General features: G+C 44.4%; 1 long non-coding RNA gene across 1 annotated transcript; it reads right to left on the reverse strand.

Moving 5' to 3' along the window:
* Positions 1-15,661: 15,661 nt before the first annotated feature.
* Positions 15,662-18,450, reverse strand: LOC139998835 (uncharacterized). Its single transcript, XR_011803842.1, has 3 exons — positions 17,358-18,450; positions 16,008-16,137; positions 15,662-15,855 (listed from the first exon to the last, which is right to left on the reverse strand). It is a non-coding gene; the product is annotated as an uncharacterized lncRNA (long non-coding RNA).
* Positions 18,451-25,316: the final 6,866 nt, after the last annotated feature.

A 25,316-nucleotide genomic window follows, 5' to 3' on the forward strand; every position in this document is an offset into this window, starting at 1 on the left:
GCAGCCCCAGCAAAATGTTACAGCTTCACTAGCCTGGGGCATGATCCCCCCCTTCCCTTTTCACAGCCAAGTACAATATTAGCTTGCCTTTTCTTTTTTTTTTTTTATTATTATTATTATTTTTATTTCTTTTTGCCATCGTCAGGCTGAGGCCGGCTGAGAATATTTTGTGTCTAGACTAATAAATGTTTGTGCAGATTTTACAAGAGCGGCTTATGGGAACAGAATCCACTTTTTGTTTTCTGCTGGAGGAAAAAAAATAAAATAAAAATAAAGGAGGAGCATTAAAAGCAACCAAGCACCCCCGTGCATTTGTTTGAAATTACATATTACGGTGCTGCTATTTTATGTGCAATCAATACATAATTTGGAAGAAAAAAATGCTTTTAAAATTCAGAGCTATCCCTGAGCAGCTAAGGTTCTCTTGGAAACTGAAGGAGGAGTCTGAAATTATTGTTCTTTTGTTTGCCTCCCCCAGTGGGAAAGGCAGCACACAAGTAGAAACCACTGTGCTTTGAGGCGGCATGAATCATTAAGAATAAAGATTCCTCCCCCCCCTCCCCCTCCAATTAAACATGAGATATTAAAACTGAATCTAGGACAAAGGTAAACTAAACAGACGCCTTCCTTCCCAGGCAGTCAGTGGGTTAAATCAAATATCAAAGGGGCAACATCAACCTTATAACTTCCTCTGCCGAAATTAAAAAAAAAAATAAAGGTAACTTCTATTTTGCCTGCCCCGACCCCAATCGCATCGCCCGAATGGGTGCAAACTGCTGGGATATGTGAGGGCCCAAGCCTACATTTTCCCTTTTTCGTATTTGTTGGAGGAGGGCGGGGTATCTCCAGATGAAATGGCTGACCGAGCTTTTTATTTCCTCGCTTTGGGTGGAAATGACTGAATCTTTCCAGGCAGCGGAGCAGTGCTCGACCGGCTCCCTCGGCCTCCCCGCGTGGGAAGAGCTCTGCCGGGAGCAGCCCGCGTAACCCTCAGATGCCAGCCCCATCAGGATTAGGTCCAGCAATGGGATGTTGGCTCCTCTAAGTGAGGACGCATCCTCTCGAAACACATACACAGAGATTTAAATGAGATATTCCCAAGAACACCTGCCTATTCTTTCAGCACGTGTGCAAAGCGTAAATTCATTTTACTTCATTCCTCTTTTTCTCAACTCTCCCCTCCTTCCTCCGGAAGGAAACAGCCAAGCAATATTAGCAGGGCCTTCCTTTTCCCCTGGTGGAGTCCAAGAACGCGAGAATTGAGAAAAGCGACTTGTCAGGAATCAAGTTTAAGAAGAGTGTTTGTGGACTGCGAGGTAAAATACCGGAAGCTGTAATCAGAAACACAACTTTTAACTAAAAAAAGCTTCTTTCCATTGTAAATTATTCCAGTTAGTGAAATAACAAATTAGTTCTCTGCTCAGCCACAGCCTCCTCCACCAAATTTAAGTAGAACCTGCAAAGAAGTCAAAGTTGTAAAACATTTGTCAGATGCAAGGGGCAGCGTTGCGTGGGTTAGCATCACGCTCAGATGCCCACAGTACCAACAGGTGCTTTCTTTCCAGAGGCACCGGCTCCTCCACGAGTTCCCCGCACGAAGAACTGAAGAAGCTGCAGGCAGGGTGAGCCTTCCTCAGTCCTCATCCTCACAGCGAGGAGTACTGGGGACGGGGAGCTGTGTTTCAGCTTGCTAAGAAGCAGAAACCCCCCGAGTTTTCAGACGGGCTCCGCTCAGCTCCCCTTGTGACTGCTGCTCGGGACACGACCCTGCCTTGCTCAGCACCCTCGACTCCAGCAGGTGCTGCTGCTGGCAGCTGCCCTATGTATACAAAAAAGAAGAAACCAACACAGTATTTTCCTGCTTTTAAGTATATCCCAAAGATTTACTAGGCATTGTGACGTTCTGCAGAAGCCCACAGCTGTAACTAAGGTTTGTGGGGTGTAGAGGGGCTGGGGGCTAAACAAGGCCAAGAAGAGCCACATCTCCTCCCCGGTTGTCTCCCCTGTACTCTTTTTAGGACATCCAACATTCCCAGATCTCGTTTTGTCCCAGTGACCAAACAGGAGCCTGGCACTCATGCACTACGCCTTAAAACCTCTACAAACCGTGCGCCTAAGTCACAGCACTCATTATAAGCCGGCAGCTCTTTCTGGTCTCACAAACTATATGTGGCTTGAGAGATGCTCTCCAGATTCAGGGCGCTGAACACCTGCAGCCTTTGCCATAACCATGACAAAGTTCAGGAGCTCCCTGCTGGCTCCAAGGCTGGCTCCAGCAGCGGCTTCAAGCTGTGGGTCAAGAAGGCCAAGACACCCAACGAGAACCTGCAACACCAAGTGGCTTTCTGGAACGGCTCCAAACACAACTGGAAGCCTGTTGGTTTTTTTGGAAGTGAGCTCTTGTGGACCTGTTAGGTGCAAGCAGAAGTCAAACTCTCAAAGCATGTTTGCATCATTAAGCTCTCCATGATCTATCTCCAAGGTCTTCTAAGAGCTAGTAGCAACGTGGTCAGAGTTCTTGCCTGTTTTTCCCTTCACGTTCTTCCACGTCAGCAGCCGTGTGCTCCCTTTGGGCTGACTTCCAGAGCTGGGTAGAAAGGATCCCCTGGAAGCAGAGATGCTGCTTTATGCAACACCTTGCAGCTCACTGCACTCTGAAGGGTACACGAAAAGAGGTGAGTGGTCCTGGTGTGGTTCCTTCCAGCTCTCAGAAAGGCAAGAGAACTGGAAATGAACCATCAGCCAAAGGGAGGCACGGCGCAGCCTTACGAAATGCCATCTGGCTGCTACAGGATAAGGAAAGGAGGCATTTTTGGTGGCTCCCATCTCCACAGAAAAAGAAACAACTATTTATGCAGCAGAGTGGTTGGAGTATTTCAGGAGGCCCTGAGCTACCCCAAAAACCAACAACGAAACCACAAACCAAACCGAAACCAAACCAAACTAACATGATGGACTGCAATAAAAGATGAACATCAGAATTAATACTACCCATGACAATAAAGATGTTGAAAACTTGAGTCATCACATCCCTTGTGTAGACTGCAGGAGGAAGCACCTTTAGTGCCTGATGTGACAGTGTCAGAAAGTTAATTAATAACACCACAAAACTGGATTCCTGTGAGCACACACTCGGCAAAGGTGATACAACCGACAGCCGGACTTGAACACTGATACTGGTACCTGACTGGGAAACAGCGAGGAAACAAAGGGAGGAGGGGAAACCGTGCTATCCTGAAAATTGCATCACTTGTTTACAAGTCACCGGCAACTCCGAGGCAAACCATCTCGGGCATTTATGGATCAGTGACCTCACGTCTCTGGCACAGGACGGAGAGGGAATACCGACCGTGAGTTCACAGAAGGGAATAGCGCGTCCAGGCCCTCCTGCACTGCGCCAAATGTGGTCAAAATGTCCCCTCCCCTCATCACCCCAAAACTTATCACGTAGGACTTCTATTAAACAGACCCCAAAGAGCTCGTTCTGTCAATTTTGCAACAGGCTCAGCATTTCTCAAAATTAGAGAGGCTAATTTCATAATATACAAAAATACTGCATCTGGCACAGGGGAATTCTCAGCTAGACTTCAGCCTTGAGACAAAGTGAAACTGACCATAGAAATAGAGATTGGCCAGAGCTCAGCCACAAGAGAGTATGCCTCCGTTATATTTATTATGTGCAAACAGAACTAGAAAAACAGTTTACACTGACTTGCTGCTTTAGAAGTTAGTTCCATAAAGATGGAAGAAATTCTCAACTCAAACTTGAAGAAAGCATCAGACTTCAAAACCAGTCGTAGATCTTTGAAGTAAGACTGTTATGAATTCAGAAGTCACATCCAAACAAAAAGATCATTTATATTAATGGTAACTAGATTAAAAAAAAATTAATCCTGTCCCTCAGGCTTTGTAAGTGACTGGGGAAAAAACAGCGCAAGGATAGTAATAAGCCTAAGTGAAACACCACAAACTGCTAAGGGAAGCAAAAGACCCAAGGAAACAGCCTTTTTGGTACATTAGGAACAAAAGGAATCCTAACAACAGCACAAAGTCCATCACTTGACAGAAATTCTTCAGCGTAGAGAAATTTACAAAAGGCAGAACCGTTCAAAACCAAGCTCTAACAGGCTCCAGGGACGCATGGACACGCAGCGATAAACATCGGTTTTCCTAGTAATAACCAGCAGAGATAAATGACGACAATTACGGCTAGCAAACGGAGCGCTGGATGCAGCTGAAGCAGGCACAGGTCATCGAGGGCTTGGCAAGAGAAGAGAGAGCCCAGGAGAGCCACAAGAAGCATTCAAGGAGTAGGAAAGCCTCACAAAGAGAATGCGTGCCCTACCTCCAAGTGTTATGTCTCAAACTTGTCTTTGTTAAACAAGCACAGTGCACAGGTGCTTTACGGAAATGCAAAGGGCTTTTTGGCTGAGGAAAGCTAGTAGGACTGCCAGCCTGAAGTTAGCAGTCACCTCGTTTAGAAAAAATGGCACCTCCTTCTAACGAGCTCCGGAGAACCCAATTAACAGCGTAACTGGAAGAGGCTGCCTTGCTGGCAATGTTTCAAGACGGTAACAAATGGGTTTTCTACATAATGTCTGCTTGTTCGGGGAGGTTTGGATTTACAGCCTATGGCATTTGGGTCCTGGGGTTTGCCTCATACAGGTTGATCTCCACAGCTGGACCAGGTTCCTCAGAGCACCCACCAGCTCCTCGTGCGTGAAACCCCTCTGAGCAAACACCAACACAGCACAGGCTGCTGCTTAACACCAGCAGCGCAGCTTTCCAAACTCCCCTCTCCTTTCCCCCTCCAGCGGGCTGCTCGTGTTCACCTCAGGCCTTCCACAACAAAGCCCCCTTTGCACGGATCGCCGTGCACTTTGACAGCCCCAAGGCGCTCTCTGGGGCGCCTGTCCCGGCTGGGACCGCCACCTCAGCCTTGACTCACCCTTCAACGAAGCCAAACTCCTCCGTCAAGCCTGACAGGGAGCCCCAGCACCTACCGGGCAGCGCTGACAGCCGCAGCCTCTCCGCTCCCTCAGCGCCCCGCCGCCGCCTCCATTAGGTGCCTCGCCCCGCCGGCTGCCGATCTCCAGCGCCGCGCAGCACCTGGGGGTCAGCCAGGCGTCAGGGCGGCCCCCGGTACCGCAAAAGCCCCTGGCACCGCAAAACCCCCCGGCAGGGCTGGGGACATGGCCCCACTCCCCTCCCACCGCCACACCGAGCGCGTGTGTGTATATATAGAGGGGGGGGGAGCCCGGTCTCGGCTGGCTCCGTCCCGTTTCAAGGCACGGAAAGCGAAGTTGCTCGCCCTGCCCGTGTGCCCCCCATACCCCCGGCTCTGTCACAGCCCAACCGCGCCTCGTTCCCCCCTCACAGAGCCAGGGAAGGGGTGCTCGCAGCCGCCCCTCTCCTCAGGGCCGGCCGGGGGAGCGCCTCGCCTTCTCCCCGGGGGTCTCCCGTGGCCGCCTGGGGTCGCCTCCCGCAGCCGCCTCTCCCCCCTCTCCTCTCAGCCCCGCCACCTGCCTCCTCCGCCGCCGCCGCCGTTTTGTGTCTCCGGGAGTCGTCCGCTGCCGGCGGGGCGGGCGCTGAGCCGTCGCCGAGTCCCAGCTCCGCCGGCCGCCCGGGCCCTCGCCTCGCAGCCCGCGGCACCCACTCGCATCCTCCTGGCGCCTCGCAGCTTCCCCCCCCGTCCCCGGGAGGGTTTGAGAGCCGGGCAGGGCCAGGCAGCGGCGGGCCGCGGTGCCTCAGCCTCCCCCGGCAGGGAGCGGGGCGGAGCCACTCCGCCCGGCAGGCGGCGGCCGGCCCGGCCCGGCTCGGCTCGCCTCGGCTCAGGGCATAAAGGCGCTGAGGGCGCCCGGCTCCCCGACCTCGGCTTCTTCTCCAGCCCCGAGTTCCCCTCAGGTGCCCACTGCTGAGGGAGGAATGCCCTCCGGGGCTGGCTGGGACACCCCCAAAACCTTTGGAGAAAAAACAAACAAACAGCGAACAAACAAAAAACCCACCCCCAACCCCCTTTTTTTCCACCTCCAAGTTGAATAAAGAGGAGCTCTTCCTTCAGTACGTGTCCAGATATCTTAGTCTACGCTTCGCTTTAACTCCCACTACGTACTTCTCTTCAATACCGCTGCTTTTAGCAATGTTTTTACCTCAGACGCTAAAAGTTGATCTTTTCCCCAAGTCAGAAAAAACAGAATGGGGCTTCTGGGAACCCTTAGCTGTGACAGCTGTTCATGTCCAACCGAGATTTACACCTTTATATATATTTAACTGTGAAGGTCTTCTTCTCTCCAGACTAATAACGGGGAGAAGTTTGCCCAAAACTTTGAAGAGCAAAAGTTTTGATGCCAGGAACGCTCCTGCTTCCTCGTTGCCTGTCATTCCCTTTTAAGTATGAAATTTTCCAGTTGCAATGCAATGAGCTGACTGTGGTTCCAGAGGTAAAGATGCATTTAGGATACCAGGTTTTCAACATCGTCTTGAAGTGGATAAGAAGAAACACATTTTTGCCTCAGTGATATTTTTTTTTCCTCTCCTTTGCCTGGAGATGCAATGAAAGCTTCCTGTTGTCCGTTCAACACAGGCATCTTCTTCACGGTAGCTTTTTAAATACAGTGCTAACAACACAGCTCTTTGTTCCCTTCTGTACATCTACTGAAACGCAGATTAGGTGCCAGGCGTAGGTCAGTCTTGGAAAAAGCTGCCACCCCTAACACACTGACGGAAACGTCGGCATTGAGTTGCACCTGGCTCACGATTTGCCAGTGTTTGCCTAGAAAGCTCCATGGTTTATATAGCATAGATAGATCCTGAAACAATTGAGAAAAGTTAGACTTGGAGCACTGTGTCCAGCAGTTCTGGGCTCCCCAGTACAAAAAAGACAGGGGTCTCCTGGAAAGAGTCCAGCGGAGGGCAACAAAGACGATAATGGGGCCTGGAGCATCTCCCCTGTGAGGAAAGGCTGAGAGACCCGGGGCTGTTCAGCCTGGAGAAAAGACTGAGAGGGGATCTCCTCAATGTGTATAAATATCTGAGATGTGGTGGACAGAGGGATTTGGCCAACCTCTTTTCAGTGGTTTGTGGGGACAGGACAAGGGGCAATGGCCACAAAATGGAGCCCAGGAAGCTCCGCACCAACATGTGAAAGAACTTCTTCACGGTGAGGGTGACGGAGCACTGGGACAGGCAGCCCAGGGAGGTTGTGGAGTCTCCTTCTCTGGAGATATTCAAGGCCCATCTGGATGCCTACCTGGGCAACCTGCTCTAAGGAACCTGCTTTGGCAGGAGAGTTGGACCCGATGATCTCTGCAGGTCCCTTCCAACCCCTACAATTCTAACAAAAAGGACTGGTTCATACTCATACTGGTGCCACAGTGGTGGAAGACGCTTATTAGACTGGCCTAGAAACCTGAAGTAATGTGCTCAGGAGTGCTAGCTAGTATCCCAAAAACTCAGCCCTGTAGAATGCAGTCACAGGAGAAAGATGACAATGCACTTACAACAGATTAGGAAAAAAGCTAGGAAGCAGAAATGGATATTTTTATGGTGTACTCTTTTGAGCACCTCAGAAGTTCTTGTCACCTGTCTTGTCTGTGATTCCTCAACTTCATGTTCATTATATAAAGGATTTCTCAAAAAGTCATTTTAGAGAACAAGAAAAGCAAACCATATACACAATCCCATTAAAAATGTCAAGCATAGATAAAAAACATCATACGATGGGTGAGCAATGTCTGACGGGTAGGGCTCAGAGGGTTATGGTAAATGGGGCTACATCAGGCTGGTGGCTGGTCACCAGTGGGGTCCCCCAGGGCTCCGTTTTAGGGCCAGTTCTTTTCAATGCTTTTATAAACAATTTGGATGTAGGACTAGAAGGTGTTTTGAGCAAATTTGCTGATGACACTAAACTTGAAGTTGTTGACTGTTGAGGGTGGAAAGGCCTTGCAGAGAGATCTCGACAGATTGGAGAGCTGGGCGATCACCAACCGCATGAAGTTTTACAAGAGCAAGTGCCGGGTCCTGCACCGGGGACGGGGCAACCCTGGTTATATGTACAGACTGGGCGATGAGATGCTGGAGAGCAGCTCTGCAGAGACGGATCTAGGGGGGTTGTGGTTGACAGCAAGTTGAGTATGAGCCAGCAGTGTGCCCTGGCAGCCAGGAGGGCCAACCATACCCTGGGGTGCATCAAGCACAGCACTGCTAATCGGTTGAGGGAGGTGATTGTCCTGCACTGCTCCGCGCTGTGCGGCCTCACCGCGAGCACTGTGTGCAGTTCTGGGCACCACAGTACAAAAAGAACATTAAACTGTTGGAGAGTGTCCAGAGAAGAGCTACGAAGATGGTGAAGGGCCTTGAGGGGAAGACATATGAGGAGCGGCTGAGGGCACTGGGCCCGTGCGGCCTGGAAAGGAGCAGGCTGAGGGGAGACCTCATCGCGGTCTATAGCTTCCTCATGAAAGAATCATAGAAACACAAGGTTGGAAAGGACCCACAAGATCATCTAGTCCAACCATCCTTCTATTACCATTACTACCTATTACTAAAATAGCAGTAAGCACAAATGAAAGCTTAAGAACACTTTCTATTACTATAAAAATGAATAATTTGTAATACATGGTTAGTAATATTTAGCAAACAGTGTGCTACCACCATCACAACGGCCTATTACCCCTTCTAGCTTCAGAGGCATCCTTATACATCCAAAATAGAGAGGAGGATATAAACTATATGGATCTCTCTCAGCAGTGGTTTCACAACAATTAGAAGGAAGAAACAGTTGCTGAGAAGCCACAACAAGCTCAAGTTAATTTCTGGACTTTGAATAATTACTCCTTAAGTTCTCTCTCTCTCCATACAGTAGAGCACGCTCCTGACTAACTTGTACAGTGCACTCTGAATAGGAGAGATTTGTTTGCCTAAGCTAAAGGAAGAAATAGAAAACCAAGAAAGCTACTTAACTTTTAACACTTAAATTAAATGTTAAGTTACAAAAGTTCACAGGCCATGAGATAACATAAATAAATCCCTTCTCGAGCTAAAAGATCTCATTTTTTTTTTCAGGAGCAGCCTCCCTGAATCTAAATAATCCTCTCACAGGCAGAACAGAGTGTCCGTTCTAACTCTTTATCAGATGTGGAAGAAGAGATCGAGATGACCAGTGCCTAAAAAAAAGAGGCACTCTCTTTTCAAGGCAGACTGATCGGCACAACAAATTTCATCTGTTCTCAAGCACAAGCAACTCTAAGATAAATGGGTTCAAGGATCTTCAATGTGAAGAGTGAATATCCAAGCGTATACTGGGAACACCTGACTTGGACCATGGACGCCTCACACAGATTTCTGAGGAGTTCGGACAACTCCGAAATCATCTTTTACAGGAAGAGACCAGAGAATTTGACTCAGTGTAAAACTGGCACAGGCAGAAATCTCCCCAATTACAGATGCTCAAGCGCATTAGTTAAAAAGAGATTAGAGTGTGACTAGAGAGAAGTCTCAAACTCTTGTTATATACTTAAATTTCTCTCCAAGGATGGAACAACTGCTATCACCATGCATGACTGGCTGTAGAGGGAGAGAGCGAGTGAAAGACTTAGAAAAGCACCTTCCCTTCGTAGTCCTCCCGCTCCCAAAATGGTTCCCAAGGAAAACTACTGACAGACTAAGGTTAACTGCTTTGAAAGGGCTGTGTGGGTGGACCCATTGTCTTCAAGTTCAAGCTTTTTCCTGCAGAAACTGCCAACAGTTATGCCAAATATAACAATTGTTTTGCAAGGTGGATAAACGTCTTCCAGACTGAAAGGGAGAAGTCGTACTGTTGTTGTCTGTGCACAGACAGCTAAGCAGTGAAGAGCAATGCTAAACAACCACGATACCCCGGAACACACAAATACTGCGTAACAGTGACAGAAAGTGCTAGCATTCAAAGCAAAAATTACCTCCACCAAATCGGTTTTGTCGTAGTCTTCTCTCTGGTTGTAAATACACTGATTAATGACGCCATATACTTTTCCCAGGTGATAAATGTCAAATCCCTTCGTTATCTCAGTGACAAAGCATAACAATTTCTGAAGACAACAATGGAGCAAAACAACAACTTTGAATACGCTCTATATGTTTTCGGAGGTTGAACAGTAACAATACAAGTGAGAGCCTACTTTTTCTTACGCTATTAAATAAAATGTGACACTTCAGAGAACAGATTAAATATCCCATGAGATTTCATCAGGGAAAATGAGTTAATTTTTCATATTTCAGAGAAAGGAAAGGCTGAAATTTCGGACAATCTTTTACTACTAACCAATCTATCACATCAGTGGTTGTAATTCCAAGTCGACTGCTCCCAAAGCAGCAGGGAATGACACGATCCTCTTTGTAGGACAGCTGCTGCCACAGCAAAGCCACTGTTGCATTTCATTAGAGAAGCATTGCAGCAGCGCGGGGCACTGTAAAAAGGCTGCAGATCTTGTAGATACAGCTGTGCCAGCTGGAAAAGGAAGCACCCTTAGGTGATTACCTTTACCCACGTGTGCCATGCCTACAACTCTGCTGGCAGAACAGATTGCTCAAACGCCCAGAGCAAAGGTGGATTAGTTTGCTCAATCCTACCTTTAAATTCAGGGGTGGGTAAATAGCAAAGCGACTGCTTGTAGCAATCACCTCTCTCTCACACAGTCATTTCTATTACCAAAGATGCAGAGATGATAATCTCTGGCACAGCAACAGTGACAAGCTAGTGGCAGCACCTTCTTCCACTGCCACAGCTGTCCATTACCTGTGTGAGCCTGCAAGCATGTAGCTTTAGGGAGCAGCCATACCAAATGGAAATACTACTGCCCCCTGGAAATAATGCTGCTTATCATCTTATCAGCAAACTCTGCCTCCTTCATGTATATATATATTTATATATATATATATATATACACACACACACACAATATAAGAAATTCTAATACTGCACTTTCAAGGAATTTCAGAAAAGTAGTCACTTCTCCATGGCTAGCTAGTTTACGTCAACCTGCTAACTTCAGGTTTAATATCATCACCGCAAGAAATAAAGATCCTTTTCAGGTTCTTAATACATCAAAGCATGAAAAAAAATCCCCAAATAAAAGCCCTCAAACCCATCATAAGAATTATGAATCATTAAAATGATATCCATAATAGTACTAGCAGGTTGTCAGTGTGGTATTTTAAAATTCAGCAAGGCCTTTTGTCTTAAAAATTAGGCAAAGAATCTGTCTCCTAAACTACAGATGACCAGAAGCAAATGGTAGCCTACAGAAATCTCCATGAGGTGTGGAAACTAAACAGTCACAGTGCATTACAGGCTGAATTATTTCACTATCTGTATGTCCTTCCAATTAATTGTTTTAATTGGCATTGGTTAACAATGGGCTTAATTTGCAATTTTACATGACGCAGGAATATGTCCTATTTGAGCATTAAAAAAAAGCTGAAATTAGACATACTTTGAGCTCATAGCGATCCACAATAACTATGTAGTCTGTCTCCGTAGGGACTTGTACAGTGTTCTCATCACTTATCTGTTGTTGGTCTTCTTCCCAAGAACGTTCAGGAGTCACCGCTTGAAATGCCCAGGAATCTGGAAGGACACAGGTTTCTTCAGTCAGGTTTTCTGTTTATCTAGAATACAGTCTCAGTGAAGTATCCTGTACCTGCCAAACAGTCTCTTTCTACAAATACAGAGACAGAATTGTTATCGTCTTCACTGAGAAATACTTGGCTTCTCCCTTCTTTCCAGCTAAAGTCACTGCTCCACAAAAATTAGAAACTAAGACAAAAAAAGCAAACAAAAATACCCACAAACAAACCAAAAGCACTAATGAAAAGCTTAATAGTGGAAAAAAATAGTCATGTTGCCAATTCAGGTTAGGGAACACATCTTAGAGTACAACATTAGGGCTTAAGTCTCCTATTCCACATGTTACTCTGGATCCACGCATCTTGAAGTGCAGCTTTTTCACCTAAGCTGCTCGTTATTGGAAAGCACCTCGTACAATAAAAGAATGTCAGTGACTGCTGGCTTTCAGTTAGGTACCATTAGAAAAAAACAGACTTCAGAATCAAAAAAACAGCACCTACAGAAACATGCGGGCTTGGCTTGCACAATTAGAGGAGCAACATCATTACGGAATAAACTGTGTGGTGACTTTTGAGAGCTGTAACAGAAAAAATAGAGTGAAATTGAAGGCTAAAGCTAATAAATAGTGCAATCCTCCTCAGCAAGAATAAGGTGCTAAAGGATCCGTTGGACTTCTCCCTTACCATTTGAACTTGGATTTTCATTAGTTATAGTTCCCCATCTTGGTGGGGAATATTCACAAAGCTTAGCACTTTCCTTTTCAGTGTTAAGTTTTACTTGACATATGTCAGAAACATGTTTGTCCACAAACTCTTCTTCATCACTATCGTTTTGGTCATCTGTTGGTACTCTGTTCTCTGTATCGAATTGAGAACTCCTTCTTCGCTTTGCTGCAGCATGCGCACAGTTGTTCCTTCTGCACTTTCTTTCTGACGCACCTACAAAGAGACAGCATAAAAAAGTAATCCAAAACATAACCAAAAGAATTCTTTCTTCAAAATCCATTATCTTCATCTTACTTGACTGACAAGGAAAACAAAGGAACTGAGCTACCACTGCCTACATATGCTGAGAAAAGAGTTGAAAGTTAATGGGGTCAGTTTGCTATTAAGATTAAAAACAAGCAAACAAACCACACACACTGCTATGGAATTTCATTCACTAAACAGTCACTTTCAGGATTTTACATGCTGAGGATTCTTACTTTGGATTGGCAGTATTAATACAACGTGAGGTTATTTGATAAAGTCACTGTCTTACTGCATGAACTAATACAGATGAACATCATAAAAGCCTCTGGAAATAAGCTCTCCTTCGAGTCTGGTATCAAGCTGAAGACTTCAAAAGCTAAATACATGTTTGGAAGAGATTAATTAATGAGACAATTTTAAGGGAATATTCAAAGGAGAAAAAACGTGAAGACTTATACCTCGTATGCTTCCTGATTCGGTAAACCTTTTGTGAAAAAACAAACTTTGTGGTTTTGCCCAACATTCGTAGTATTCATATAGTATTGCAAAAGGATATGGGTGGAGTCCATGGCAAAATTCCCACTCTCACTAGTTAGACTTCCCTCCTTCAACTGGAAATCACAGTATGAGGGAGCTAAGATTTTAGCATTTGGGGAAGGGAGGGGTGGAGTGGGGGTAAAAATACCATTTTGCATAATTAAAAACTAGTTAAGTATTCAGAAACTGCCATCCACAACATTTTTTACCTCAAGAATTAGCAATTTAGGGGCGACTAAATGGCAATTGGGCCGTCAAAGTTTTTGTTTGTTTGTTTTGTTTTATTTTGTTTTTTTGTTTTTTGTTTTTTGTTTTTTGTTTTTTATATTGTAAACCAACTTTCTTTGAACTTTAATTCATAACTATATTGAATGGATGACCTCTGGATTTCTCTCTCACATTTTGAAGTAAATTTGAAAACAAAATACCTCTGGCATAAAGAGCCAGGCATCAGAGACACCTGTTGCGCCTCAAGGACAGAGAAGGTATGAATGACAAGAGCAGCTGAATAAAATGCAACTTACCATTAGAAATGGGTGTACTGGCATCTACAGGTGCCGCTGTCATCGCCTCATTTTCATTACTCTCTTCATCTGGTTTGTCGTCTTCAGTAGCAGGGTTCTGCTGTGGTGACTTGGAGTTGTCACATGGAGCACATGCTGGAGAGGTGCGACCTTGCAATAAAGAATAGATACCAAAGATCTTCGTTGTGCATTTTCAGTTACAAATGCAGAGACAAGTCTTAAAATCCTTAGCGTTAAAGCACGTACCTCTTTTCTCACGAGATTCTTTAATTTGTTCACAAAGTCGTCCAAACTCTGTATCCATTTTGTTCCTCACCATTGAATATGCAGTGTCTTGCAAAACATAGGCTCTGTGACAATCTGAAATTTTACAGACTTTAACTGAATGTTGTCTACCAACCAATGAAACTGTTTTGATCACAGAAAAAAATTGCTTTCTTCATAGGTTGGTTCCGAAAGGTTATCTCAGTGAATATTTTCAGCATATCAACATAGAAGTTAATTAAAACAAAAGCACTAGTTCCTTGGGAACATTTATATCACAATTCCATGCCCAAGTAGCAAAATGATAAAATATTTACAATGTGGTAAGAGATGTTCTCTGTGGATGTCCAAAATCATCGAATCCATCCAAAGTCTATTGTCCGCACACAGCATTTATCCATCTATACGTTTGACAGATTTTTTAAACTAGGGCTAAAAAGCACATCCTCACTTGTAGATCTTTGATCTGGGTAGTACTCTAAGGCATTGTTACAGATTGGATCGATGTCCTTCAGATAGTCTCCTGCAGCGGGGTACTGGCATGAGTCAATTTGAGTCAGAACTGTTGAAAGATCCATCGGCTCTTTAATCCTTGTGGCATAGTCAGGTACCTGCAGATCAAATACAAGCATTCAGAGGTTTTCTTAACCTTGCACACTGTCTACCAAAATTACTCTGAAAACTTTAAATAAACGACTTCCTAAAAACCCTGAACATTTGCGATGCATCAGAAGATGCTGAAATTAACCAGTTTGCTTCTCAAAAATGGAAGGGCTCTTTCAACTGGCATTAGAGCTGCTAGGAGAGGACAACAAGAAGTAGGGAGGTCAGAAGCACGTGCATGGTACAGAAGAAACACTGAGGGTGGGAGATTCATTTCACTTTGCTTCAGAAAATCACAACAGTGAAAGCTGAGTAAGCCATCCAACATTCTTTTTGCTGTCGACATTGAGGAAAAGGTGCATGAATTGCACCTGTGAAGTACCTATTGCAGGCATCTACTTTAGAATGAGATAACTGGGCCCAGAGGTGCTGATTTCTTCCCTCAGACCATAAGAGGAGCCTAATGACTAGTTCAGATGAAGACATATGTATCTGTCTAGATTTTTCACAGCTCAAGAACCTAGGAGAAAAGGGGAAGAAAAGCCAGTGGATGCCCACGTGAAGAGGCCTTTGCTGATCCGCAGGTATAGTCAAGTTACACCTGTCTTTGAAATATACGCCCCTAGTTTAGGCTTATCTAATCAATTAAGGAGAAAAAGGGATCTAAGCAGCCTATTGGAGGAAAAAGAAAACACACTGCACTTATGGTTGATTCCTCTTGAGGAGTTCCAGATGAAACAGAGAACAGGATCTCAAAACTTATTTTTACAAACTGCTGCTCCTATTCCTGTTCCCACAGGAACTGACAGTCCAATAAAAGGCTTTAGACTTCATTAAAGTAGTCCTGTAAGTACTGTTTGTAATTATAAGGAAAGATCTCTGTGCTTTTCAGTGCTGTGACATGCCTACATATCAAAGCCTTTTCACGAACAGACTGTGTTGGCATTTGGACTGGCTTCTTAGAATGAAACCAGGGCTTTCAGCGAATAATCCGATAAGAGACATCTGAGAGTCAGCAGAAGTAAAAGCACTGCCTCTGCTTCTTGCAAAATCCTAATAGTGCAGCCCTAAAAACGAAGTTGAACCTTCCCCAAAACGCTGAGAAATACAAACGCTGAGAAGTTACAGACACACACAGATCAGCACTAGTTTACCTTCTGTGGGTCAACGGGCTTTGCAAATTCCCTGAAACGTCTGTCAGTGGCAGGTCTGTGAGTAACGTCCCTCAAGAAAATTCTAAGTTCACGCAAGGTATCCTCCTCTTCCTCCTCCAGCATCCCTACTTCTTCCTCTTGTGGCTTGTGAGGCTCAGCTGGTGGTGCTACAGGCAGGACTTCCAATGTCCGATCAACTTCAATTAATCAGGAAAAATTAGCCAATTTACAGTACTCAAATACAAGCATATGACAAAATTACTGACAGAAAATGACCACCAAAGCAAATCCCAAAGAGCTAGTAACTTCGATAGGAAAGTTTTAGATGTACTTCTTATATCCTCCTCACCTGTTTTCTTTACAGGAGGCTTAGCCACTTGATTTAGAATTAGGTCCTCAAAAAAAGCTGCTCTCTCTGCCCTACCAGGCAACTCAATATTGCACACTTCTCCAAATTCCTTATTAAATAATTTTTGGATCTAAAGCAGAAGGAGGAAAGACATTTCAGATTTAAGGCCACAAAAACTCATCTTCTATTCCAAAAAGATGAGTACCTTTTAAAATGAATAATAACCTGAAGAACACAAACTGAAAAAAGTTATCTTCCTGGCCTTAAATGGCTACATTTTCACAGGCTGGCACGGCAAATTCAAATATCACCTTTAAGAATCACCTGTAGAATTAAATCTTGGTGAAGGGATTGTACGCTACACTGATAAAGTAATGGCTTTCACCACATCCAACATCGCTTCCTTTGTATTTACTTGCCTTGCTGCATCCTTTACTTAGAACCTTTATGGCTATAGAGGGAAGAGAAAGGCTTCAGCAGACAAGTGAGGGCTTTTTGCTGAGTTTTTATTTCTCTACCAAAAGGTGTCTGAAGTAGCTAGTACCTCTACATCTTCCTCCATTTTCAATTTCTAGTATTAAAAGGTAGGTAAGGAATTTCACTACTTATTTTAGAAGGAATTTAGAACCTGTACAAAAACTTCTGTGGGAACTCAAGCACTTTCAAAGCAGTTGATAATAAACACATCTAGGTAAGACCTGTTCTCTTCCCCCAGTAACTGAGACAAAATAATCGGAATGAGAACAGCGTGTTCCTGTTTTGGGCACCTTCCCTTAATGTAAACTCTCAGAAGTCAATGAAGTTCTGCATGTACTTTTACTACAGTTTATTTAGGAATACAACTAGAATTCCATTCCAAAGTTACTTGAGCAGAAATTGGAACTCAGCTTTCCAGCTTGGAAAGCTTTGGCCTATATGAAGAAAGAAACTGATTTTTTTTTTTTTTTTTAATCAAAGTGTTTCAATTCTCTACTAAATTGCATTATTAGCAGTTTACCCAACATAGCATGGAATGGCAGACTGTCAGAAGAAATCTCTTCAGTAAAAACATCTTCTTGTCATTTCAAGCACTGCATATTCTTGACTGAACCACTTTGTAGCCACCAGAATTATTGTATTAATTTATTATTTGCATGCATGAGAAGGGGGTGAAAGTCACTTGCTTGACTCAGAAAAAACCTTAAGCAGATGCTTTCACAGTATTCTTTTTCTCTAAGCAAATTTTAAGTGATTTGTTAGGGTGCCTGAGTAATAACAGTAGGCATTTAAGAAAGCGCAGCATTTTGATGCTGAAAGCATTCATAAATTACAAGACACTGAAGAAATAGTAAGAAAAGTATTGACAAATACCTCTTCTGGGAGATCTGAGTGACGTACATCAGACGTAGCAAGCAGCAAAACAGGCGAAAATGCTGGAAGAGTTAGAGTTAGAAAAGTAAGTTTCAAGGCAGGTCCAACGTTGTCCCACCATAAATGGATATCTGGGACATAAATTATGCTTGGTGCTGTCTTCTGAGCATTTCGGATCAGCTAGTGAAAAGGAAAGCTTGGGTAAGAAAACTAAAACACGTAGAATAACCTGTTAATACATAGCTACATAGCCACCTGACTGCCCCATGAAAGGAAACTATGTGAACAGAGTGGCAAGCATCCTTTCACATAAGGAATTTCTCTGTGCACCCTTTCAGATTACCAGTATTCGAAGAACTCTAGTCAGAAGATGGGAAGGATATATTCAGGCAGTGGCTAGACACCGTAGCTATATGGCCACAGCCACAATCATCGCATAACAAAGAAAGGAAATGTCCCTCTTATGGGACACATCAGTATTCAGTCGTGTAACATGTCTGTCCTTACTTGTATGGCTCTCAAATGTTCCCACTAAAGGTAAAAATATTTAAAGGTAGTGATGCCAAACAATAAAATGGATTTCCTGCCTAAAAGTAAAAACACCAGATCTGTTTATTTTTTCTAGTTAAAACCACATCAGCGTGCAAATGAAGTGTTTAGTGAATGTTAATGCTTTTATTGCACATACTGCAACGGCACAAGTTGTGTATGTCCGTGTGAAAACAAAATAAACAGAAGCCCCAAACCTTGGTTGCCTTACTAATACAATTTAGAAGAAGGCTACAAAAAGTAGCCGACATGCAGTCTGATACAGAGCCATCTACTGGGAGCACACAGTCTTCGGAGGCAATGAGAACTACTTTCTGGATCCCAGGGAGATGAGCAGCATTTCTTTCCACAAAGAGATGTTTATTAGCAACACCGCCCAGCTTCCTGAGCTGCTAGCAACATCATCACTGTAAAATTGGGTATGGAAAATGTGGACATGTACAACATCCAGATTGTTTGTGGTTTTGTCTAAAAGAAAAGGGGATTTTCAGACAGAAGCAAACATCCCAGCACATTAAAACAACGCCACCTCCATTACCAATGAATTTTGCTCACCTTACTTGCAACTCGATTGATCCTTTACATACAGTCAGTGAATCCAATGAGAATAAAAAGAAAAAAGGTACCTGTCTGCAGATCTCTTCTGGCGGTGCAACGTTTGTAAGCAGAACAGAAAGGTCCAGGGTGTGAACGGGAAACTTCTCCAAAGCGTGCAACACCACGGGTGCCACGTAAGAAACCTGGCCGTACCCTTCTTTTCCTACTATTAGCAGACGGGGCCGGCGTGATGTTGGTTCACAGAAAGCACTCCTAGAACAAGAGTTAAGAAAACAAGTTTATAAATGAGGTGCTGAATAGACACACACAGATGTTCCAAGTAATTTTCCTATAGACTTACTTTTCCATCCCCAAATAATCCAAATGGTAGCGGTACATTAAATACATGTAAGATTTCCAGTTAAGTTATTCAGTCATTCCAATTGTTTCATCTTCTTCCCTTGTGTTGCCTATTCTTTACTGAACCAAGACTGCAAATTAATATCCCTGCAATCTTGCTTTACTACTAGGAAATAAATTTGTGAGGAGCATTTGTTTCCCCACTACAATCAGGCTGTACCTTTGCTGGCTTAAATCAAAGATGCTAGAGACTTAGCCTTGCTCTAGAGGACAGAAAATCTTCTGGACAGCACAGCAATAGAAACTGAGAAAAATCACTGATCCAGCTGTGACAACATGATCTAACTTTCCAACAGTGGGCTTGCATGACTTCCATACTAAAATACCACAAGATTAACACAACTTGGTGGCTTAACAAATAAAGACACCATTCAGATTTTTCTCAAGGTGTTTTAACAAGCCATTTCTCAGTTTTCTTTCTGCTACATAATTCACCATTGGTTTAAGAATCCTGGAAAACAGAAGGGCAAAAGGTGGCAACACAAACCCATAAAGTTGGGGTATTTTTAGCTAAAAGGACAGACAGGACATTTATATGGTCTTGAGTCTTTCAAAGAATGCCATGGATTAAGTCAACGTGTTCTGGTAGTCTACGGGTCACTTTGGCTTAGGAAGAGAAGCCTGGGCTTTTCAATTTGGTCATTCAGAGCAACTTCATTACCACTTTAGTCCCTTCACCCTTTCTCCTTGTGAATACCAAGCACCCCTTCAACACACAAACTTGATGTTACCCCTTCGTCTACCACCCCTCGCACTTTTAACAGCTGGAACTGTTTACAAAGACTCAGCAGTCCTGAGAATCTAAACATAACAGGGATCTATCTTTCTTTACCTGCTGAAACAGAGGCATTTTTTCTCTGGTCTGTCAGGCATTCCCTCTTTTAATTCATCTCCAGAAACCAAGGATGCATCGTCATCACTGTCGAACGTATCATCTTTTAAAATAGGATTTAAATGGTCTGAAAGACAAAAGAGGTTTGTTAACTTTCCTGAATAGCCTTTGTCTCTTTCTCTTACATGAATACAGCTTCTAAATCAGTGCCAAAACCCTTTCTTCATTTGAGAGCACACACTGAAAGCTATTTCCTAGAGTTCATCCCACCACAGATCTAAGGAGATGGCACAAGGCCCTACAAAGCTGTACTAAGTCCCACTGATGTGTACGTATAAGGTACGCTACTCTTGGTGATTTTTTTCTCCCCCTTAGAATAAAGGAGATTACAAACAATTTCCGCAGTTGCTAAATAGCTAAAAAACAAACAAACAAACAAACAAAAACAACAACAACAAAAAAAACAAACAAAAAAACAAGACCATTTCTTTCTGGAGGAGGTTCCCACAATGAAAGCACGGGGATTAAGGATGTGATGGCCACAGAATTCCATTCATCTAGTAAATATCAGTGCTAATTGATCTCACGTGCACATGTATCGTACGATCTACAAACATTTAAATTAGGAGACTGGTTAAAAACGATGATAGCTAAAACAATATTTAGCTTAGACCAGTTATACTTGTATCCTGGTCCCGACATTCTTCAGAAAGGAATTAGAAACATTGACCTAGAAATGCTTCCCCTCCAAATATCTGAGTTTTGATTTTTTAAAGAAAAATAGGTGCCTTATACTTCAAACCTCAAGTCAACCTCTACAAATGCTAATTATCTTAGCTGCCGTCAGAAGCAGGATGCTTCAGTAGAGAACGCATCGTCCTTTACTGTGTATTGAGTCATTCAGGGCTTCCATTTGGCATTTCAGTTTCGAATCCAGAATAAAACCTATGCGTTATCTTCCAGACATGCCCAAAAGAAAGACATGCACATGCAAATAATAAAATTCTACCATCATTATGTCTGAAAGGTTTAAGTTGATTGCACAAACCACAAGTTTTTGCTTTAGCAGAATTATAAAGAAGTGGATGCTGTGGTTATACCTTGCAGTCGGTCCTCCTTTAGTGCGAGCTGTGCATGCGGGAAGATCTTCTGCACAACTTGTAAAATATTCGCTCCTGATCTTTTAAAAAGTGGCTTGAAAATGGGTGATAGTGCTTGTCCGGGTGAAGCCACGATCCTGTTTGATGCCGGAACAACCTTCTTCAGAGCCATGAAAAAGTCCTTTGCTTTTATTTTAATAGAATTAACGTCTAGTAGCAACTTCTCCCTACTTGCATAAATCTGAGGATAGCATCGACGTAGAGAGCACAGCGCAGCTTCAGTACATAAAGATTTGATATCTGCACCACAGTATCCTAACAAACAAAAATCAAACGTTACATAAGTCAAGGCCAAGGTTTACAACATGCAACATTTAAACAATTTGTAATGCCAAAACCAAACAGGTTAACAGGGAATTCAAAGTGCTACCGCTCTGCAGGGAAGTTTCATGTTGCTCACTGCCTGATACCCTGCGCTTATGCAGCTGAAGCAGACTCCTCATCAAAAACTATACTCTTGAGGAAGATGCCCCAGAACCATTTAACGTTTTCAGACAACAGAAAGAACGACAACAAAGAGTAAATAGATGAAAGCATCTAACTCTGATTGCTATGAAGGCGTGCCAGCTGCCTTGTTGACTAGTTGTGCAGCAAGGCACAAGAGCTTGGGTACTGCCTGGTACAAGCTAAGGTTCTTTACAACTTGCTCACAAGCAAGAATCCATTTTGGTTTCAGTCTTACCAATGCATTTCTCAGCTAGTTCATCAAGCAACATGTCCGGTGGCTTAGGGGTCCAGTCACGAGTACGAATCTTGAAAATTTCTTTTCTAGCCTGGAAGCAAAATCATTGCGTTTTAGCTTGTCCCAAGTTTTCCTTAAAAATACCAACAAGAAACAAACAAACCAAAAAGCAAACAAACAAACAAACAAACAAACAAGCAGTCCTCCCTGAAAACCCCTCATCTATTAATACACTTTTCTTACTTGCTCAACTTTCAAGTATTTTACAGTTATTTAATATACACTCTGCATTTTCAACCAGGAAATTGAATATTTCTTATTTGTTATACTGAACTTTTTCTAGGAACCTACAATGAAAGAAAAGGCATTTATAGCTTCAATAACAAGTTTCCAAACTACGAGACCTAATGACCCAGAGGAAAATACTGTAATGAAAAATTTATCCAGAAACATTTCTTTGTTGTCCAAAAATCTTCTCTAAAACTTAGCAAGCTTTCATTGTGACAGTCTCATTACTTCATCACATTTGCTTTTCAGGCAGTAAATTCACAGAAAGCACTTCTGGCACAATGCTTCAAATTGCTACAATTACTATAAAGAAGAAAATAATTATGACTCAAACTACTACCACTGATCCGGGGCACAATCAAATGCAAACACGTCCCCTATTCATTCAGAAGTGAAGGATTGAGACCAAAAACACAACTTCATGATGAAAACGCCCAAGTGGACTAAATAGTTAAGCAAACAGGTACAACTTTGCAGTGTCTCCACATATCACTCTTTTGTTCAAGTTGTCAATTATTTTTTTTTCCTATAAAGTTGGACTTTGCCATGGTAGCACTAACATTCAATTTAAGTTCTCACCTCTTTATTTGGCAAGTTGAAGAGGAACTCTCTGCCAAAGCGTCCTGGTCTTCGTAAAGCAGGATCTATAGAATCCAGTCTGTTGGTAGCTCCGATTACCACGATCTCCCCTCTGTTATCTATGCCATCCATAAGCGTCAGAAGAGTTGAAACAATGGAACTAATAGAAAAAGATAGTTTTTATTTACTGGTTCAGTAAATTTTATTACATTCCACGTGACTTTCTTGATGCCGGAACAACCTTCTTCCTAGTAGTCATTCAAAAGTGGGAAAAAAATAGTCTACCAAGTCGGGGTTTTTTTTGGTTTGATAATAAATCTGCAGACTGGTAAGTCATCAAGCACTTCAAGACTGTTTGATATAATCTCTACAGGAGGAACAGCCAGTGTTGGAAATGAAAAAAAGCAGCCTGTTTCTTCAGAGTCTTAAGCCTATGCTACTAGGAAAAAAAAAAACAAAACAAAACAAGAGGAGAGGAGAACAACAGCGGGAAATTTACCTATTCTCCAGGTGTTCAATTGCAAAGCCTCCTCTGGAGGATCAACAGCTGTGAATTCAGCGTGCTTAGGAGAAATCAGATCTACGTCTGAACCACAACTATTTCAGCAGTATCACTACCATGTTACTCTGAAGAAGCAGTCAGCACCCTTTCTATGTTAGGAAATAGCTGAACAGAGTCTGTTATTCACGTGAAGTAGTCAGGCAGGTTTCTTTAGGAAGGCTGGGTTTCACTAGAACATTACTAGCCTGTAAGCCTCATGGCATCACCTTCCATCTTGACTGCTAAACCTCCTTGTCCCCTACTATCTTCTTTGCCAAGGTACAGCTGTCCACATTTACTTTTCCTACTTGGCTGGACTGAATTTAAGAAGGGATCTTGCATCTAAGAAAGGGAACAAAAGTTTCTGCCCAGCAGCGTCTGGCTCAGGGAGGAGTGGGAAAGCTCTGTGCAGCCCCCAAGGTCCGTGCAGCAGGAGGCAGGAGGTGCTCCAGGCTCACAGCAGCAGTTCCCTTGCGGCCTGTGCAGGGAGAGGCCCCTGGTGGAGCAGGCTGTCCCCCTGCACCCATGGGTCCCACATGGAGCAGATCTCCACGCTGCTGCCCCCCTGTGGCTGGAGGAGCCCCCGGTGGAGCAGGTGGCTGTGGCCTGGAGGAGGCCGCGGCCTGTGGAGAGCCCCCGCAGGAGCAGGCCCCGGGCTGGACTGGAACAGGCTGTGCTGAGCCTGCTTTGCCCGTGACGCTCCTTGTGGAGTGATCTCCCTGTCCTTCTGGCAGCCCTTGAGCCCTTTCCAGCCTCTTTTCTCCCCTTGGCGTTGGAGGAGGGGCAGGGAGAGAGCGCTTGTGCTGGAGCTCAGCTGCCCAGCTGAGGAAAACCACCACGGTTTGCTCTCTCTTGCCGCTGCTGCAGCACGCTGGTAGCAGCCAGCAGCGTCTGTTCTTCGAGCCTCAGCAAGCCCACAGCATCTTCCTTGAAGGGATCCCTTTCCTTCACGCCTGCCAGGCGCCGCCTCCAGAGGCTGAGGGCTTGTGCCCCGTTTGCAAGCGCTTTCTCAGTGCCCCCTTCCCCAGAGAAGGATCCCAGCTGCTTGGCTCCCCTATCCCAGCAGCGCAGCAGCCAGCTGACAATGTGCTCGCCTGGAGGACAGCTGCAATCTTGTCCCATGGCTCGCAGCTCACCCAGGGATGGGGATCACCTGCTTGCTGCTGCTTTTCTCTCTGCTCTCCTTTCCAACAGCCTCCTGTTCCCTGGGATGGCCCTACCTTGGGGTAGGCTGCCTTGCCTTCCTCTTGCTCCTTCCCCTTCTTGGGAGGACTTTCTGCCCTTCCGAAACGAGATGACTTCTGCATGCATTCCTTCCCCTTGTGTGTATTGGCGCCTGAGACAGCACCGGGGTAGTCCCCGGAGCCAGCTCTTAGGGCCTGTGCCAGGCTTGGAGGGGCTGCAGGGAACATGCCAGGGGCTGGAGGGGCTGCAGGGCGAGTGACAAGGCTTTGAGGGGCCTCAGGTCCCAGCGCAGTGGTTGAAGTCGATGCAGGGAACATCAGAGTTGTTGGAGGGACTGCAGGTAAAATGCCAGGGGTTGCGGGGGCTGCAGGGTGCTGAGTCACAGCTTTGCATCAGGTCAAGACGCATTTTCCTAGAACCATCCATTTCCTCCTGAAGGGGCTGAATAGCATGGAACAGTCTTCAAAATGCACAGAGCAGACCCCAGCAAACGTAGGGATGCTGCTAGCAAGTAGGTAACTATTTTGTTGCTGTTCTTAACATTGCTTCACAACAACAGATGCAAACATGATAAGATTAAATAATAATCATTATAATTTTATAGTAATAAAACAATGCCATACTGTACAAAACAGTCAATAAAGTGGATTGAATGCAATAAAAATAAAACCCATTTTTCCCATCCCAATGAGTTCCTATCCCCATCATCACTTCCCATCCCACTGATCATTTCCTATCCCAACAACGTCCCAGTTCTGATCCCAAGGCTGAATTCCCAACTCCCACCCACCCATCCAGCCAGCCATGCACCCATTTTCTGCATTTTCAGGTCACAAGACTCTGATGAAGGCCACCTCAGCCTTTTCCCCAAAAAAAAAGCTGCTCTTTATTGTGAAAAACTTCACTTTTGCACAACACTGCAGACCCAGCCAAGATGGTCCTGCAAGACAAGGTGAAACAAACATACAAAGCCCATATGGATGTAAATTGGTTCATCTAAACAAATTCCTACCACAAAATCCTGATCCTCAATCTCAGCACCGATGAAAAAAGAGGATACAGTTCCCTCCTCCAAGGTCCCTCTCTGCCCCTGCTCCCCGTGGGCTCCTCTCCATGGCTGCAACTCCGGCCCGGGGCCTGCTCCTGCGGGGGCTCTCCACAGGCCGCAGCCTCCTCCAGGCCACAG

The sequence above is a fragment of the Anas platyrhynchos genome, chromosome 16, assembly GCF_047663525.1.
Source record: "Anas platyrhynchos isolate ZD024472 breed Pekin duck chromosome 16, IASCAAS_PekinDuck_T2T, whole genome shotgun sequence".
NCBI classification, from domain to species: Eukaryota; Metazoa; Chordata; class Aves; order Anseriformes; family Anatidae; genus Anas; species Anas platyrhynchos.